This window comes from Penaeus vannamei, chromosome 41, assembly GCF_042767895.1.
Source record: "Penaeus vannamei isolate JL-2024 chromosome 41, ASM4276789v1, whole genome shotgun sequence".
In the NCBI taxonomy this organism is placed as follows: Eukaryota; Metazoa; Arthropoda; class Malacostraca; order Decapoda; family Penaeidae; genus Penaeus; species Penaeus vannamei.
The window spans coordinates 18,851,183-18,873,628 of NC_091589.1; positions in this window are offsets into that span (position 1 = coordinate 18,851,183).

A 22,446-nucleotide genomic window follows, 5' to 3' on the forward strand; every position below is an offset into this window, starting at 1 on the left:
AATGTCATTTTCATTATTATAATGATTTTAATAATGATAATGGCAATAATGATAATTCTAGAAAGAATAACAACAATAAAATTTATTAAAATAACAATAATAGCCGTGTTATAATTTTATTACTATTTCTCTTATCATTGTCGTTATTATTAGTGTTATTAGTAGGAAATTATTAGAATTGTGTTGATTATTGCTATTATTGCAATTATTACGCAAATCATCATTATAAGTATCATTGTATAATTATTATCATAATTATTGTCCAAATTCCTCTCATAATTACCATTATTATCGTCATTATTGTCATTATTGATGGGGTTATCATCAAAATCATCCTAATTAGCAGAATTAATGGTAAAATCATCATAATCATCATTTAAACTGGAAAAAGGGGGGTTTTCCAGTCATCTCTCAGAAGGCTGTATTTTGCTAGATTTCGCCGGTTTTTCGACTTTTTGGATTTTTCTCCTTTTAGCCTTTTTCTCATTATAGATGGCCTTTATAATGATAATTATCATCATTATTGTCATTATCATCATCATTATTATCATTACTGTCATTATTGCCCTAATTACCCTTAATATAGTCATTATAATAATCATTATCTAAATTATTAATGTCATTTTCATCATTATAAAGATTTTAATAATGATATTGAATATAATGATAATTCTTGAGATAATAACAATAATGATATTGATTATAATAACAATAATGGCCGGGATATATTTAATTTTATATTTATTTCTATCATTGTCCTTATTATTAGTGTCATTAGTAGGGAAATCATTAGAATATTGTTGAGTATTCTTATTATCGCAATTATTAGGCAAATCATCATTATAACTATCATTATATAATTTTTATCATAATTATTGTCCTAATTACTCGCATGATTATCATTATTACCGTCATTATTGATGGGGTTATCATCAAAATCATCCTAATTAGTAGAATTATTGCTAAAATCATCATAATCATCATTTAAACTGGAAAAGGGGGGGTTTTCGAGTCATCTCTCAGAAGGCTGTATTTTGCTAGATTTCGCCGGTTTTTCGACTTTTGGGATTTTTCTCCTTTTAGCCTTTTTCTCATTATAGATGGGCTTTATGATGATAATTATCATCATTATTGTCATTATCATCATCATTATTATCATTACTGTGATTATTGCCCTAATTACCCTTAATATAGTCATTATAATAATCATTATCTTAATTGTTAATGTCATTTTCATTATTATAATGATTTTAATAATGACAATGGCAATAATGATAATTCTAGAAAGAATAACAACAATAAAATTTATTATAATAACAATAATAGCCGTGTTATAATTACTTTTATTATCATTTCTGTTATCATTGTCGTTATTATTAGTGTTATTAGTAGGAAATTATTAGAATTGTGTTGATTATTGCTATTATTGCAATTATTACGCAAATCATCATTATAAGTATCATTGTATAATTATTATCATAATTATTGTCCAAATTACTCTCATAATTACCATTATTATCGTCATTATTGTCATTATTGATGGGGTTATCATCAAAATCATCCTAATTAGCAGAATTAATGGTAAAATTATCATAATCATCATTCAAACTGGAAAAAGGGGGGTTTTCGAGTCATTTCTGAGAAGGCTGTATTTTGCTAGATTTCGCCGGTTTTTCGACTTTTTGGATTTTTCTCCTTTTAGCCTTTTTCTCATTATAGATGGGCTTTATAATGATAATTATCATCATTATTGTCATTATCATCATCATTATTATCATTACTGTCATTATTGCCCTAATTACCCTTAATATAGTCATTATAATAATCATTATCTAAATTATTAATGTCATTTTCATCATTATAATGATTTTAATAATGATATTGACAATAATGATAATTCTTGAGATAATAACAATAATGATAATGATTATAATAAGAATAATGGCCGGGATATATTTAATTTTATTTTTATTTCTATCATTGTCGTTATTATTAGTGTTATTAGTAGGAAAATCATTAGAATATTGTTGAGTATTCTTATTATCGCAATTATTAGGCAAATCATCATTATAACTATCATTATATAATTTTTATCATAATTATTGTCCTAATTACTCGCATATTTATCATTATTACCGTCATTATTGATGGAGTTATCATTAAATCATCCTAATTAGTAGAATTATTTCTAAAATCATCATAATCATCATCTAAACTGGAAAAAGGGGGGTTTTCGACTCATCTCTCAGAAGGCTGTATTTTGCTAGATTTCGCCGGTTTTTCGACTTTTGGGATTTTTCTCCTTTTAGCCTTTTTCTCATTATAGATGGGCTTTATAATGATAATTATCATCATTATTGTCATTATCATCATTATTATCATTACTGTCATTATTGCCCTAATTACCCTTAATATAGTCATTATAATAATCATTATCTTAATTATTAATGTCATTTTCATTATTATAATGATTTTAATAATGATAATGGCAATAATGATAATTCTAGAAAGAATAACAACAATAAAATTTATTATAATAACAATAATAGCCGTGTTATAATTACTTTTATTATTATTTCTGTTATCATTGTCGTTATTATTAGTGTTATTAGTAGGAAATTATTAGAATTGTGTTGATTATTGCTATTATTGCAATTATTACGCAAATCATCATTATAAGTATCATTGTATAATTATTATCATAATTATTGTCCAAATTACTCTCATAATTACCATTATTACCGTCATTATTGTTATTATTGATGGGGTTATTATCAAAATCATCCTAATTAGCAGAATTAATGGTAAAATCATCATAATCATCATTTAAACTGGAAAAAGGGGGGTTTTCGACTCATCTCTCAGAAGGCTGTATTTTGCTAGATTTCGCTGGTTTTTCGACTTTATGGATTTTTCTCCTTTTAGCCTTTTTCTCATTATAGATGGGCTTTATAATGATAATTATCCTCATTATTGTCATTATCATCATCATTATTATCATTACTGTCATTATTGCCCTAATTACCCTTAATATAGTCATTATAATAATTATCTAAATTATTAATGTCATTTTCATCATTTTAATGATTTTAATAATGATATTGACAATAATGATAATTCTTGAGATAATAGCAATAATGATAATGATTATAATAACAATAATGGCCGGGATATATTTAATTTTATTTTGATTTCTATCATTGTCGTTATTATTAGTGTTATTAGTAGGAAAATCATTAGAATATTGTTGAGTGTTCTTATTATCGCAATTATTAGGCAAATCATCATAATAACTATCATTATATAATTTTTATCATAATTATTGTCCTAATTACTCGCATGATTATCATTATTACCGTCATTATTGATGGGGTTATCATCAAAATCATCCTAATTAGTAGAATTATTGCTAAAATCATCATAATCATCATTTAAACTGGAAAAAGGGGGGTTTTCGACTCATCTCTCAGAAGGCTGTATTTTGCTAGATTTCGCCGGTTTTTCGACTTTTTGGATTTTTCTCCTTTTAGCCTTTTTCTCATTATAGATGGGCTTTATAATGATGATTATCATCATTATTGTCATTATCATCATCATTATTATCATTACTGTGATTATTGCCCTAATTACCCTTAATATAGTCATTATAATAATCATTATCTTAATTATTAATGTCATTTTCATTATTATAATGATTTTAATAATGATAATGGCAATAATGATAATTCTAGAATGAATAACAACAATAAAATTTATTATAATAACAATAATAGCCGTGTTATAATTTTATTATTATTTCTGTTATCATTGTCGTTATTATTAGTGTTATTAGTAGGAAATTATTAGAATTGTGTTGATTATTGCTATTATTGCAATTATTACGCAAATCATCATTATAAGTATTATTGTATAATTATTATCATAATTATTGTCCAAATTACTCTCATAATTACCATTATTATCGTCATTATTGTCATTATTGATGGGGTTATCATCAAAATCATCCTAATTAGCAGAATTAATGGTAAAATCATCATAATCATCATTTAAACTGGAAAAAGGGGGGTTTTCCAGTCATCTCTCAGAAGGCTGTATTTTGCTAGATTTCGCCGGTTTTTCGACTTTTGGGATTTTTCTCCTTTTAGCCTTTTTCTCATTATAGATGGGCTTTATAATGATAATTATCATCATTATTGTCATTATCATCATCATTATTATCATTACTGTCATTATTGCCCTAATTACCCTTAATATAGTCATTATAATAATCATTATCTAAATTATTAATGTCATTTTCATCATTATAATGATTTTAATAATGATATTGAATATAATGATAATTCTTGAGATAATAACAATAATGATATTGATTATAATAACAATAATGGCCGGGATATATTTAATTTTATATTTATTTCTATCATTGTCCTTATTATTAGTGTCATTAGTAGGGAAATCATTAGAATATTGTTGAGTATTCTTATTATCGCAATTATTAGGCAAATCATCATTATAACTATCATTATATAATTTTTATCATAATTATTGTACTAATTACTCGCATGATTATCATTATTACCGTCATTATTGATTGGGTTATCATCAAAATCATCCTAATTAGTAGAATTATTGCTAAAATCATCATAATCATCATTTAAACTGGAAAAGGGGGGGTTTTCGAGTCATCTCTCAGAAGGCTGTATTTTGCTAGATTTCGCCGGTTTTTCGACTTTTGGGATTTTTCTCCTTTTAGCCTTTTTCTCATTATAGATGGGCTTTATGATGATAATTATCATCATTATTGTCATTATCATCATCATTATTATCATTACTGTGATTATTGCCCTAATTACCCTTAATATAGTCATTATAATAATCATTATCTTAATTGTTAATGTCATTTTCATTATTATAATGATTTTAATAATGACAATGGCAATAATGATAATTTTAGAAATAATAATGACAATAATACTAATTATAATAACAATAATAATGATATTATTATTATTAGAATAGAGTACATTATTGCTATTATTGCGGTAATCCTAAAATTATCTTTAAAATTTTCATTTTATTAATATTATCATCGTTATTATTGTCATTAACATCATAATTAGCATCATTGTTGTTAATAATAAGGGAATTATCATGAAAATCATCATAATTACCTGAATTGATATTAAAATCATCATAATTATTATTTAAAAGCGAAAAAGGTTTTTTTTCTATCTATCTCTCATATGGCTGTAATACGCTAGATTTTACCGTTTTTTCGACTTTTGGGATTTTATTAGTTTTCGCCTTTATTTAATTATAAATGGATTCTATGATTATATCTATCCTCATTATCATCATTATTGTCATTATTCTTATGACTATCATGATTATTGTAATTGTCGTCATGATTATCATTATTATCATTATCATTATTGCAGTTATAATGATTATTATGCTAATTATTACTGTTATTTTCATCATTATAACTATTTTTATAATGATAATTTTAAAAATAATAATGACAATAATGCTCATTATAATAACAATAATACTGATATTATTATAATTTGCATTGCCAATATTACTATGAAAATTATTAATTAGAGATCATTATTGCTATTATTGCAGTAATCATGAAAATTATAATTATAATTATCATTTTATTATTATTCTCATTATTATTATCATTATCATCATAATTATCATCATTATTGTTAATAATAAAGGCATTATCATGAAAATCATCATAATTACCTGAATTAATATTGAAATCATCATAATTATCATTTAAAAGCGAAAAAGGTTTCTTTTTCCACGTTTATCTCAAAAGGCTAATACGCTAAATTTTAACGTTTTTTCGACTTATGGGATTTTATTAGTTTTAGCCTTTATTTCATTATAAATGGACTCTCTCATTATTATTATCATCATTATTGTCATTATTTTTATGATTATCATCATTACGGTCATTATCGTCATGATCATCATTATTATCATTATCATTATTGCAGTTATAATGATTATGCTAATTATTACTGTCATCTTCATCATTATAACTATTTTTATAATGATAATAATAATAATGATAATTTTAGAAATATTAATGGCAATAATACTCATTATTATAACAATAATAATATTATTATTATAATTTATATTGTCATTATTAGTATGAAAATTATTAGAATATTCATTATTGCTATTATTTCAGTAATTATCATTATGATTATCATTTTATTACTATTTCATTCATTATTATTGTCATTGTCATCATAATTATCATCATTATTGTTAATAAAAAGGCATTATCATGAAAATCATCATAATTACATGAATTAATGTTAAAATCATCATTATTATCATCTAAAGCGGTTTTTCGACCATTCTCTGAAAAGGCTGTAATACCCTAGATTTTGCCGTTTTTTCGGCTTTGGGGATTTTATTAGTTTTAACATTTATTTCATTATAAATGGACTCTACGATTAGTATTATCATCATTATCATCATTACTGTCGTTATTTTTATGATTATCATCATTATAGTCATTATCGTCATGATTATCATTATTATCATTATCATTATTGCAGTTATAATAATTATTATGATAATTATTACTAAATTATTTATCTTTATAACTATTTTTATAATGATAATAACAATGATGATAATGTTAGAAATAATACGGACAATAATACTCAATATAATAACAATAATAATGATTTTATTATTATTTCTATTGCCTTTATTGGTATGAAAATTATTAGAATAGAGTTAGTTATTGCTATTATTGCAGTAATTATCGAAATTTTCATTATAATTATCATTTTATTATTATTATTATCATTATTATTGTCATCATCATAATTATCATCATTTTTGTTAATAATATAGGAATTATCATAAAAATCATCATAATTTCCCGGACACGCTAAAATCATAATTATCATTTAAAAGCGAAATTGATTTTTTTTTCGACGTTTCTCTCAAAACCCTGTAATACGCTTAATTTTGCCATTTATTCGACTTTGGGGATTTGATTAGTTTTGTCCTTTATTTCATTATAAATGGACTCTATGATTATTAATATCATCATTAACATCATTACTGCCATTATTCTTATGATTATCATCATTATAGTCATTATCTTCATGATTATCATTATTATCATTATCATTATTGCAGTTATAATAATTATTATGCCAATTATCACTGTCATTTGTATCATTATAACTATTTTTGTAATGATAATAACAATAATAAAAATTTTAGAAATAATAATGACAATAATACTCATTATAATAACAATAATAATGCTATTATTATTATTTCTATTGTCATTATTAGTATGAAATTTATTAGAATAGAGCTGATTATTGCTATTATTGCAGTAATTATCAAAATTATCATTATAATTATCATTTTATTATTATCATCATTATTATTGTCATTCCCATCTTAATTGTCATCATTATAGTTTATAATAAAGGCATTATCATGAAAATCATCATAATTACCTGAATTAATGTTAAAATCATCATAATTATTATTTAAAAGCGAAAAAGGTTTTTTTTTCGGCCTTTCTCTCATAAGGCTGTAATACGCTAGATTTTGCCCTTTTTTCGAGATGGGATTTTATTAATTTCCGCCTTTATTTCATTATAAATTGACTCTATGATTATTATTATCATCATTATCATCATTATTGTCATTATTCCTATGATTATCAGCATTATTGCCATTATCGTCATGATGATCATTATTATCATTATCATTATTATCATTACTAGTAATTATAAAAATTATCATTATAATTCTCATTTCATTATTATTATCATCATTATTATTCTCATTATCATCATAATTATCATTATTGTTAATATTAAATGCATTTTCATGAAAATCATCATAATTACCTGAATTCATGTTAAAATCATAAATATACTTTAAAAACGAAAAATGTTTTTTTTTCGAACTTTCAAAAGGCTGTAATGCGAAAGATTTTGCAATTTTCGACTTTTGGGATTTAATTAGTATTAGCCTTTATTTCATTATAAATGGACTCTATGCTTATTATTATTATTATTGTCATTATTATTATGATTATCATCATTATAGTCATTATCATCATGGTTATCATTATCATTATTGTCATTATTGTAGTTGTAATGATTATTATGCTAATTATTACTCTCATTTTCATCATTATAACTATTTTTATAATGATAATAACAATAATGATGATTTTAGAAATAATAATGACAATAATACTCATTATGTTAACAATAATAATGATATAATTATTATTACTATTGTCATTATTAGTATGAAAATTATTAGAATAGAATTCATAATTGCTATTATTGCAGTAATTATCAAAATTATCATTATAATTCTCATTCTATTATCATTATCATTATTATTGTCATTATCATCATAATCATCATAATTATTGTTAATAATAAAGGCATTATCATGAAAATCATCATAATTACCTGAATTAATGTTAAAATCATCATTATTACCATTTAAAAGTGAGAAAGGGGGATTTCGACCTTTCTTTCAAAAGGCTGTAATACGATAGATTTTTCGGTTTTTCGACTTATGGGATTTTATTAGTTTTAGCCTTTATTTCATTATAAATGGACTGTATGATTATTATTATCACCATTATCATCATTACTGCCATTATTCTTATGATTATCATCATTATTGTCATTATCGTTATGATTATCATTATTATCATCATTATTGCAGTTATAATGATTATTATGCTAATTATTACTGTCATTTTCATCATTATGATTATTTTTATAATAATAATAATAATGATAATTTTAGAAATAATAATGACAACAATAATCATTATAATAACAATAAGAATTATTTTATTTTTATTTCTTTTGTCATTATTGGTATGAAAATTATTAGAATAGAGTTCTTTATTGCTATTATTACGGTAATTATCAAAATTATCATTATAAGTATCATTTTATTATTATTATCATAATTATTATTATCATTATCATCATAATTATCATCATTATTGTTAATAATTAAGGAATTATAATGAAAATCATCGTAATTACCTCAAGTGATGTTAAAATCATAATTATCATTTAAATTCGAAAACAAAATTCGACCTTTCTATCAAACGGTAGATTTTGCCGTTTTTTCGACTTGTGGGATTTTATTAATTTTCGCCTTTATTTCATTATAAATGGACTCTATGAATATTATTATCACCATTATCATCCTTTTTGTCATTATTCTTATGATTATCATCCTTATAGTCATTATCGTCATGTTTATCATTATTATCATTATCATTATTGCAGTTATAATGATTATTAAGCTAATTATTACTCGCATTTTCATCATTATAACTATTTTTATAATGATAATAACAATAATGATAATTTTAGAAATAATAATGACAATAATAATCATTATTATATCAATAATAATGATATTATTATTATTTCTATTGTCATTATTAGTATGAAAATTATTAGAATAGAGTTCATTATTGCTATAAGTATAATTTTTTTATAATTATTATTATTATTATTGTTATTATCTTCATAATTATCATCATTATTATTAATAATAAAGGCATTATCATGAAAATCATCATAATTACCTGAATTAATATTAAAATCATCATAATTCTCATTTAAAAAAGAAAAAGCTTTTTTTTCGTCCTTTCTCTCAAAAGGCTGTAATACGCTTGATTTTTCCGTTTTTTCGACTAATGGGATTTTATTAGTTTTAGCCTTTATTTCATTATAAATGTACTCTATGATTATTATTATCATTATTGTCAGTATTTTTATAATTATCATCATTATAGTCATTATCTTCATGATTATCATTATTATCATTATCATTATTACAGTTATAATGATTATTATGCTAATCATTACTGTCATTTTCATCATTATAACTATTTTTATAATGATGATAACAACGATAATTTTAGAAATAATAATGACAATAATACACATTATAATAACAATAATAATGATATTATTATTATTTCTATTGTCATTATTAGTATGAAAATTATTAGAATAGAGTTAATTATTTCTATTATTGCAGTAATTATCAAAATTATTGTTATAATTATCATTTTTTATTATCATTATTATTGTCATTATCATCGTAATTATCATTATTGTTAATAATAAAGGAATTATCATGAAAATAATCATAATTATCTGAATTAATGTTAAAATCATCATAATTATCATTTAAAAGCGAAAAAGGTTTCTTTCCGACCTTTCTCTCAAAGGCAAGATTTTGCCGTTTTTTCGACTTAAGGGATTATATTAGTTTTCGCATTTATTTAATTATAAATGGACTCTATGATTATTATTATCATCATTATTATCATTATTGTCATTATTCTTATGATTATCATCATTATAGTCATTATCGTCATGATTATCTTTATTATCATCAGCATTATTGCAGTTATAATGATTATTATTATAACTACTCCTCTCATTTTCATCATTATAACTATATTTATAATAATAATAATAATGATAATTTTAGAAATAATGACAATAATAATCATTATAATAACAATAATAATGATACTATTAATTATATTGTCATTATTAGAATGAAAATTATTAGAATAGAGTTCATTATTGCTATTATTGCAATAATTATCAAAATTATCATTATAATTATTATTTTATTTTCATCATCATTATTGTCATTATCATCATAATTATCATCATTATTGTTTATAATAAAGACATTATCATGAAAATCATCATAATTACCTGAATTAATGTTAAAATCATAATTATCATTTAAAAGCGAAAAAGTTTTTTTTCCGACCTTTCTCTCAGAAGGCTGTAATACGCTAGATTTTGCCGGTTTTCCGACATATGGGATTTTATTAGTTTTAGCCTTTATTTCATTATAAATTGACTCTATGACTATTATTATCATTATCATCATTATTGTCATTATTCTTATGATTATCACCCTTATAGTCACTATCGTCATGATTATCATTATTATCATTATCATTATTGCAGTTATAATGATTATTATGCTAATTATTACTCTCATTTTCATCATTATAATTATTTTTATAATAATAATAATAATGATAATTTTAGAAATAATAATGACTAATTCTCATTATCATATCAATAATAATGATAATATGATTATATCTATTGTCATTATTGGTATGAAAATTATTAGAATAGAGTTCATTATTGGTATTATCTCAGTAATTATTAAAATTATTATAATTCTCTTTTTATTATTATCATCATTATTATTGTCATTATCATCATAATTATTAACATTATATTTAATAATAAAGGCATTATCATGAAAATCATCATAATTACCTAAATTCATGTTAAAATCATAATTATCATTCAAAAGTGATAAGGATTTTTTTCGACCTTTCTCTCGAAAGGCTGTAATACGCTAGATTTTGCCGTTTTTTTTCGACTATTGGGATTTTATTAGTTTTAGCCTTTATTTCATCATAAATGGACTTATGCTAATTATTACTGTCATTTTCATCATTACAACTATTTTTATAATGATGATAACAATATTGATAATTTTTCAAATTATAACGACAATTGTAGCGAGGAGTAGACCCAGTAGATTTGAAGTGGTTTGGTTGAGTCCGGGCTCAACCGAGAATATGGTTTTTGCTTAAAGGAAAGATTCGTCTGCAGTGAACAGATGTAAGGTTCCAGGCCTACGGCACGCTGCCACCACCCGATTAGTAGGTTCGGGAACCTTGTATGCCGTGTAAGTGGGTGTGGGTGTTGTATCAGAGAAGGGTGGAAAGAAAGTACAGAATTTGTGTGTTGAATATTGGATGTGTAGTGTGATCCGTCTAACCCAGGGGTCCCGTTCCAGTTCTTCAAGGCACTCTTAGAATTCTGCCCTCCCTTGATGCTGGCGGGGGATACAGGCGCAAATAGACCTGGTTAACCCCTGTCAATTCAATCCCTTTAAGTGGTAGCGTGGGGGGAGAGTGAATCATGAATAGGGGTGTTCCAGTATGAATACCACTTTCTGACGTTCAGCCTAACCATATGGTAAAATACATACTAAAAAGTAATCTAAGAAAAATACAAAAGTAAAAGAATGTGCTAAAGGCACCTAAAATTACTGACTGTCGTATGCAAAAACTAAAAGAAAAGACTTCCAGAGTGGAGAGCCTGGCTGAAGGCCTTACCATAAAACTAAGACAAAACCAGCATGTCTGGCGTCAGAGCTGAAGGCTTAAAACCCCTTAAACCTAAAAGAAAAAAATACGACAGTATAAAACCCGAGTCTGGTGACACCGAACCAGGAAAACTAAAACTAAAAGATCACTCAGACTTCCTACTTTGAAAAGTTAGAAGTTACGAATAAAACAAAGAGAAACAGACCAGCCAAATTCATTTAAAAGTAAATAAATAAAAGTATGTTCTACTTATTCAATAAAAATGTTCATGAGATCACGTCCAGCTCCTATGTAAAGAATATCATGATCTCAGTACTTAACTTATTATCTTCCGTGATCGTCTCTGTGTTCGGTTCAACAAATATGGCGACACTGCCGGTGGTTCAAAGCTTCGGAGGATAGTCAAACACACTCGTTGACGTCTCGACGTACTGTTTATTGTTTCTTTTTCCAATGCCCCGGTGACGTCAGAGGCCAAACATTTATACAAAATATATTCCCGTAATAAATAAGCTAAAATTGTATAAAAACGAACAAAAATATAACTAAATGTATAAAATTGAAATCATAAGAAAAAGAAAAGCGATAACTAAAAAGAACAAATAAACACTGTACGTAAAAAATGTTCCCCCTACAACTTAAAATGAAAACTAAGTAAAAACGAGACCTTAAAACTTTATTGAATGTTAAAAAACTAAAATGAATAAAAGCTAAACGATGAAAGGGTCATAAAAATGTCTCGTTGTTAAATCATGAATAAAAATGTTAAAAGAAAACACAGAATAAAAAGGGGAAACTAAAGTAAAACAATAAAAGTCAATAAAAACGAGAAAAAACGGCCCAAAACCGAGGTGAGACACAAACAATCCTCCAACACGGCAGTCAGAGCGGGAGAGCAGAGAGGATGAGATGCAGCATCCAAGACCACCTTACAGATGTGTAAGTGTGTAGACGTGAAAAGGGAGATAGCGTAGGCTGAGCGTCTGCGTGGACGTGTTTGGAAGAAAAAAGCAAGATCATAGAATTCTTCTTCTTCCCTTCTGTTTGAGCATCCGCCTGCTGGGAGCGGGAACCCAGGTATAGCAAAATTAATCTGTTCTTTGAATATCAGCTTAATATTCTCTGATTTGACTAGCCTTTTTACAGCCTTTCAAGGGTTGCTAGATATCAGAGCAACCAGCAATGTGCTGTTTAGGAGACCCGAGTCCGAGAAAGATTTAGGCATCTAACCTTGGTCAGAACCAGAACTTTGGTGGTTGTATAAATTATTCTGACTGGAGTTGAGTAAAAGCTCTAAGATGGTACGATGTTTATTTAGAGAGCAAGTTACACTCACTAGGGAATTGCAGGCATTTTTCAGTCACGAAAAGTAAAAGCAAGGTGTGTGCATCACCAATTTATCACAGCGGCGATGATGCACGAGAAATCAACACCAGATAAACTTACCACGATATAAAAAATGTCTTCCCTAAGTTGGCGTCCCAACTCCAGAAGTACTGTTACTAGGGGGTCAGCATAAAAACATCCAAGTCCCTAAATTACGTTAAATTGTTAACATCCAACCCAAATGGACGTTAACTGTTAAACTCCAAAGCTAATGCTGACGGATACCTAGTAAGAGTACTTGTGTAAACAGTGAACAAAAGAATTAAGCAATAACTCAATAAGAAGGCTGAACTGGCAAAGTCAATGAAGGGAATGGTCACGAAGACTGCCTGAATACCCACAACATCAGACAGGAGTCAGCCGAAACAACCAACGACAATAACAAAAATCACGTATCATGTGATAAGGGCTCTTTATCAGGAGATACGGATCACCAAAGTCTGCCTGATCACCAACAAGGTCAGGCAGAGATCAACAGAAACCTATATCAAACAATTACGGAAAAAGATTTTGATAAAGATCTTTATCCCCGGAGGTACGAATCCTCAAGCAGGGACGAAAGAAACATGAATTAACTTGGTTGTAAAATAAATGTACAGGAGATATGAATCCTCAAGTACGAACGAAATAAAACGAAGTATTAAGTCATAAAAAGGGAGAGTCACACTGGAGGGACAATCACAAAGGGCTGCTTGATCACCCACAAGATCAAGCAGAAATCAACAAACACGCATTAAGCGAAACAAAACAATCAACGATAAAGTACGTAAAGGTACTGATAAAGATCTTTATTCCCGGAGGTACGGATCCTCAGGCAAGAATGAAAAGAAACTAAGTAATAACTTAGTTGTAAAATTGAATACACTGGAGGTACGGATCCTCAAGCAGTGTCCTCTAAATCACTTGGTCCTAATGCTCTCAAACACTGGGAAATACACAAAAATGTTATGGGACTTCATGAAAGAGTGCACCCTGCAGATAATAATTCAGCATGTCACGCTAAAGTCCAAAAGAGACCAGTCGTCTCCTACACACAACCGTGTCACTTAGCTTGAAGAGATACTCAGCAATCCTGGTAAATCCGTGCGCGAAGTATATCCCAGGGTAAATCCGAGCGAGAGCATAACACAGGTAAAATTACAAACGCGAAGGACCAAAGTGCGGGACAGAGGTCAGGACCGAAGTTATTCTCCTTTCCTCAACCACTAGTATATATATACCGAAAGAAACCCACAGGCCAAGCCCCAGGCATGGCACGAAAGAAGAAAATAAGCAAATGAAGTGTCTGAAAACCAAGCCGATAGTTCGACAATCCAAACAACCGAGACGAGAGAGGGAAGGGGAAAAACAAAAAAGAAGCTCGGCAACGACCGTCACCTCCTTCGGTGGTTATCGCGACAATTTGGAGACGTCGACAAGAGGGACGAACATTAGAAAGAGATAAATAAGGAAAGGATACGGAGAAAACCCGATAATAAACAGTTGTCTTAAAACTGTGCACGTCGGCCAAAACATATCAACAATAATTAGGTTTAAAAATAAATAAATAGCTATTTTAGTTTGGCGACTTCAACGCTATACAAGTAGTGAGTCTTGGTAAATATTACGTTTATGGTTATAAAAATAACCAAGTTCACATTATCACCACAACTAACATACATTCAACTCTGTCCTTCTATAATTGTTATTATAGTGATTATTATTGTCATTAATATTTCTAAAATTATCATTATTGTTATTACCATTATTAAAATAATTATAATGATTAAAATGGCCGTAATAATTAGTATAATATTCATTATAACTGCAATAATGATAATGATAATAATGATAATCATGACGATAATGATTATAATGATGATAATCATATGAATAATGACAATGATGTTGATAATGATAATCATAACGTCCATTTATAATGAAATAAAGCCTAAAACTAATACAATTTAAATTATGATTATGATTTTAACATTAATTCAGGTAATTATGATGATTATCATGATAATTCTTTTATTATTTACAATAATGATGATAATTATGATGATAATGACAATAATAATTATGATAATAATAAAATGAGAATTATAATAATTTTGATAATTACTACAATAATTACAATAATGAACTCTATTCTAATAATTTTCATACTAATAATGACAATAGTAATAATAATTATATCATTATTATTGTTATTATAATGAGTATTATTGTAATTATTATTTCTAAAATTATCATTATTGTTATTATCATTATAAAAAAGTTATAATGATGAAAATGAGAGTAATTATTAGCATAATAATCATTATAACTGCAATAATGATAATGATAATGATAAACATGACGATAATGACTATAATGATGATAATCATAGGAATAATGACAATAATGATAATTATGATAATAATGATCATAGAGTCCATTTATAGTGAAATAAATGCTAAAAGCAATACCATCCCAAAAATCGAAAAAACGGCAAAATCTAGCGTATTACAACCTTCTGAGAGAAAAGTCGAAACTTTTTCGCTTTTAAATGATAATTATGATGTTTTTCATGATAATTCCTTTATTATTAACAATAATGTTGATAATTATGATAATAACAATAATGATAATAATAATAAAATGATAATTGTAATGATAATTTTGATAATTACTGTAATAATAGCAATAAGTAACTATATTCTCATAATTTTCATACTAATAAAGAATAGAAAAAATAATAATATCATTATTATTGTTATTATAATGAGTAATATTGTCATTATTATTTGTAAAATTATCATTATTGTTATTATCATTATAAAAATAATTATAATGATGAAAATGACAGTAATGATTAGCATAATAATCATTATAACTGCAATAATGATAATAATGATAACCATGAAAATAATGACTATAATGAAGATAATCATAAGAATAATAACAATAATGATGATAATGATGATAATAATAATCCCAGAGTCCATTTACAATGAAATAAAGGCTAAAACTAATAAAATCACCAAAGTCGAAAAACGCATAAACTAGCGTATTACAGCCTTTTGAAAGGTCGAAAAACTCCCATTTTCATTTTTAAATGATAATCATGATTTTAACATTAATTCAGGTAATTACGATGATTTTCATGATAATTCCTGTATTATGAACAATAATGATGAAAATTATGATGATAATGACAATAGTAATGATGATTATAATAAATTGATAATTATAATGATAATTTTGATAATTACCGCAATAATAGCAATAATGAACTCTAATCTAATAATTTTCATACTAATAATGACGATAGAAATAATAATAATATCATTATTATTGTTATTATAATGACTATTATTGTCATTATTATTTCTAAAATTATCATTATTGTTACTATCATTATAAAAACAGATATAATGATGAAAATGACAGTAATAATTAACATAATAATCATTATAACTGAAATAATGGTAATGATAATGATTATCATGACGATAATGACAATAATGGTGATAATCATATGAATAATTGTAATAATGATGATGATAATAATAATAATACAGTCCATTTATAATAAAATAAAGGCTAAAACTAATAAAATCCCAAAAGTCGAAAAAAACCCGCAAAATCTAACGTATTACAGCCTTTTGAGAGAAAGGTCGAAAAAACTTTTTCGCTTTTAAATGATAATTATGATGATTTTCATGATAATTCCTTTATTATTAACAGTAATGATGATAACTATGATGATAATGACAATAATAATGATGATAATCATAAAATGAGAATTATAATGATAATTTTGATAATTACTGAAAAAAATAGAAATAATGAACTCTATTCTAATAATTTTCATACTAATAATGACAATAGAAATAATAGTAATATTATTATTGTTATTATAATGAGTATTATTGTCATTATTATTTCCAAAATTGTCATTATTGTTATTATCATTATAAAAATAGTTTTAATGAATAATAATAATCATCAAAACTGCAATAATGATAATGATAATAATGATAATCATGACGATAATGACAATAATGATAATAATCATAGGAATAATGACAATAAGGATGATAATGATAATAATAATCATAGAGTCCATTTATAATGAAATAAAGGCTAAAACTAATCAAATCCCGAAAAAACGACAAAATCTAGCGCATTACAGGCTTTGTGAGAAAGGTCGAAAAAAAACTTTTTTGCTTTTAAAGGATAATTATTATGATTTTAACATTATTTCAGGAAATTATGATGATTTTAACATTATTTCAGGAATTTATTATGATTTTCATGATAATGCCTTCATTATTAACAATAATGATGATAATTATTATGATAATGACAATAATAATGATAATAATAATAAAATCATAATTATAATGATAATTTTGATAATTACTGCAAGAATAGCAATAATTTACTCTATTCTAATACTTTTCATAAAAATAATGACAAAATAAATAATAATAATATCATTATTATTGTTACTATAATGAGTATTGTTGTCATTATTATTTCTAAAATTATCGTTATATATATTATCATTATAAAAATAGTTATAATGATGAAAATGACCGTAATAATTAATTTAATTATCATTATAACTGCAATAATGATAATGATAATGATAATCATGACGATAATGACTATAATGATGATAATCATAAGAATAATGACAATAATGATGATAATGGTGATAATAATAATCATAGAGTCCATTTATTATGAAATAAAGGCTTAAACTAATAAGATCCCAAAAGTCGAAAAAAGGCTAAATCTAGGGTATTACAGCCTTATGAGAGAAAGGTCGAAAAAAAACCTTTTTCGCTATTAAATGGTAATTATTATGATTTTAACATCAATTCAGGTAATTATGATGATTTTCATAATAATGCCTTTATTATTAACAATAATGATGATAATTATGATGATAATGACAATAATAATGATGATAATAGTAAAATGATCATTATAATGATAATTTTGATAATTACTGCAATAATAGCAATAAGTAACTCTATTCTAATAATTTTCATACTTATAATGGCAATAGAAATAATATCATTATTATTGTTATCATAAGTATTATTGTCATTATTATTTCTAAAACCATCATTATTGTTATCATTATAGAATCAATTATAATGAAAATGACTAATAATTAACATAATAATCATTATAACTGCAATAATAATGATGATAATGATAATTATGACAATAATGACTATAATATGATAATAATAAGATTAATGACAAAATTGATGATGATGATAATAATAATCATAGAGTCCATTTACAATGAAATAAAAGCTAAAACTAATAATATCCCCAAAGTAAAAAAAACGTCAACATCTACCGTATTACAGCCTTCTGAGAGAACGACTGAAAAACCCGCTTTTTCGCTTTTAAAGGGTAATTATGATTTTAACATTAATTCGGGTAATTATGATGATTTTCATGATAATTCCTTTATTATTAACAATAATGATGATACTTATGATGATAATGATAATAAAATGATAATTATAATAATTTTGATAATTACTGCAATAATAGCAATAATGAACTATATTCTAATAATTTTCATAATAATAATGACAATAGAAATAATAATTATAACATTATTATTGTTATTATAATGAGAATGATTGTTATTATTTCTAAAATTATCATTATTCTGATTATCATTATAAAATTAGTTATAATGATGAAAATGACAGGAATAATTAGCATAATAATCATTATTATTGCAATAATGATATTGATAATCATGGCGATAATGACTATAATGATGATAATCATAAGAATAATGACAATAATGATGATAATGATAATAATAATCATAGAGTCCATTTATAATGAAATAAAGGCGAAAACTAATAAAATCCCAAAAGTCGAAAAAAACGGCAAAATCTAGCTTATTACAGCCTTATGATAGAAAGGTCGAAAAAATCCCTTTTTCGCTTTTAAGTGATAATTATGATGATTTTCATGATAATTTCTTTATTATTAAAAATAATGTTGATAATTATGATGATAATGACAATAATAATGATGATAATAATAAAATGAGAATTATAATGAAAATTTTGATAATTACTGCAATAATAACAATAATGTACTCTATTCTAATAATTTTCATACTAATAATGACAATAGAAAAAATAATATCATTATTGTTATGATAATGAGTATTATTGTTGTTGTGTACGGCTGCGTACGTACTGTCATTTCCATCATTATACCTATTTTTATAATGATAATAACAAAAATGATAATTTTAGAGCTAATAATGACAATAATACTCATTATAATAACAATAATATTGATATTTTTATTATTTTTATTTCCATTATTAGCATGAAAATTATTAGAATACAGTACATTATTGCTATTATTGCAGTAATTCTAAAATTATCATAAATATGTTCATTTTATTAATATTATCATCATTATTATTGTCATTAACATCTTAAATATCATCATTATTGTTAATAATAAAGGAATTATCATGAAAATCATCATAATCTGAATTGATGTTAAAATCATCATAATTATCATTTAAATGCAAAAAAAAGGTTTTTTTCGAACTTTCTATCAAATGGCAGTAATACGCTATATTTTGCTGTTATTTCGAATTTTTAGCCTTTATTTCAATATGAATTGACTCTATGATTATTATTATCATCATTATCATCCTTATTGTCATTATTCTTTTGATTATCATCCTTATAGTCATTATTGTCATAATTATAATTATTATCATTAACATTATTGCAGGTAAAATTATTATTAACTTAATTATAACTGTCCATTTCATCATTATAACTATTTCTATAATGATAATAACAATAATGATAATTTTAGAAATAATAATGACAATAATACTCGTTATAATAACAATAAGATTGATATTATTATTATTTCTATTGTCATTATTAGTATGAAAATTATTAGAATAGAGTTAACTATTGATATTATTGCAGTAATTATGAAAATTATCATTATATTTATCCTTTTATTAATATTATCATAATTTTTATTGTCATCATAATAATAATTATCATCATTATTGTTAATAATGAAGGCACTATCATGAAAATCATCATAATTACCTGAATTAATGTTAAAATCATCATAATTATCATTAAAAAGCGAAAAAGTTTTTTTTTTTACACCTTTCTCTGAAAAGGCTGTAATACGCTATATTTTGCCGTTTTTTTTCGAGTTTTGGGGTTTTATTAGTTTTAGCCTTCATTTCACTATAAATGGACTCTATTATTATTATCATCATTATCATAATTATTGTCATGATTCTTATGATTATCATCATTATAGTCATTATCGACATGATTATCATTATTATTATCATTATTGCAGTTATAATGATTATTATGCTAAGTATTACTGTTATCTTTATCATTATAGCTATTTTTATAATGATAATAACAATAATGATAATTTTAGAAATAATAATGACAATAATACTCATTATCATAACAATAATAATTATATTATTATTATTTATATTGTCATTATTAGTATGAAAATTATTAGAATATTAACTATTGCTATTATTGCAGTAATTATCAAAATCATCATTATAATTATCATTTTATTATTATTATCATAATTATTAGTAATTATCATCATAATTATCATCATTATTGTTAATGATAAGGGCATTATTATGAAAATCCTCATAATAACCTGAATTAGTGTTAAAATCATCATTACTATTATTTAGAAGGGTTTTTCGACCTTTCTCTCAAAAGGATGTAATACCCTAGATTTTGCCGTTTTTTCGACTTTGGGGATTTTATTACCTTTAGCCTTTTTTCGTTATAAATGGTCTCTATGACTATTATTATCATCATTCTCATCATTACTGTCATTATTCTTATGATTGTCATCATTATATTCATTATCGTCATGATTATCATTATCATCATTAATATTATTGCTGTTATAATGATTATTATGCTAATTATTACTGTCATTTTTATCAATATAGCTATTTTTATAATGATAATAACAATAATGATAATTTTAGAAATAACAATGACAATAATACTCATTATAATACCAATAATAATGATATTATTATTATTTCTATTGTCATTATTGGTATGAAAATTATTAGAATAGAGGTAATTATTACTATTATTGCAGTAATTATCGAAAATTTCATTATAATTATCATTTTATTATTATTATCATCATTATTATTGTCATTACCTTCATAATTATCATTATTATTGTTAATGATAAATGCATTATCATGAAAATCATAATAATTACCTGAATTGATGTTAAAATCATTATAATTGTCAATTAAATGCGAAATTTTTTTTTCGACCTTTCTCTCAAAACGATGTAATACCCTAGATTTTGCCGTTTTTACGATTTTTTATCATTATCATCATAATTATCATCATTATTCTTATTAATAAAGGCATTATCATGAAAATCTTCATAATTGCCTGAATTCACATTAAAATAATCATAATTATCATTTAAAAGCGAGAAAGTTTTTTTTTCGACCTTTCTCTAAAAAGGCTGAAATATGCTAGATTTTGCCGCTTTTTCGACTGTGGGGATTTTATTAATTTTAGCCTTTATTTCATTATAAATGGACTCTATGAATATTATTATCAACATTATCATCATTTTTGTCATTATTCTTATGATTATCATCATTATAGTCATGATCGTCATGATTATCATTATTATCATTATCATTATTGCAGTTATTATGATTATTATGCTATTATTATTCTCATCATTATAACTATTTTATAATGATAATAACAATAATGATAATTTTAGAATTAATAATGACAAAAATA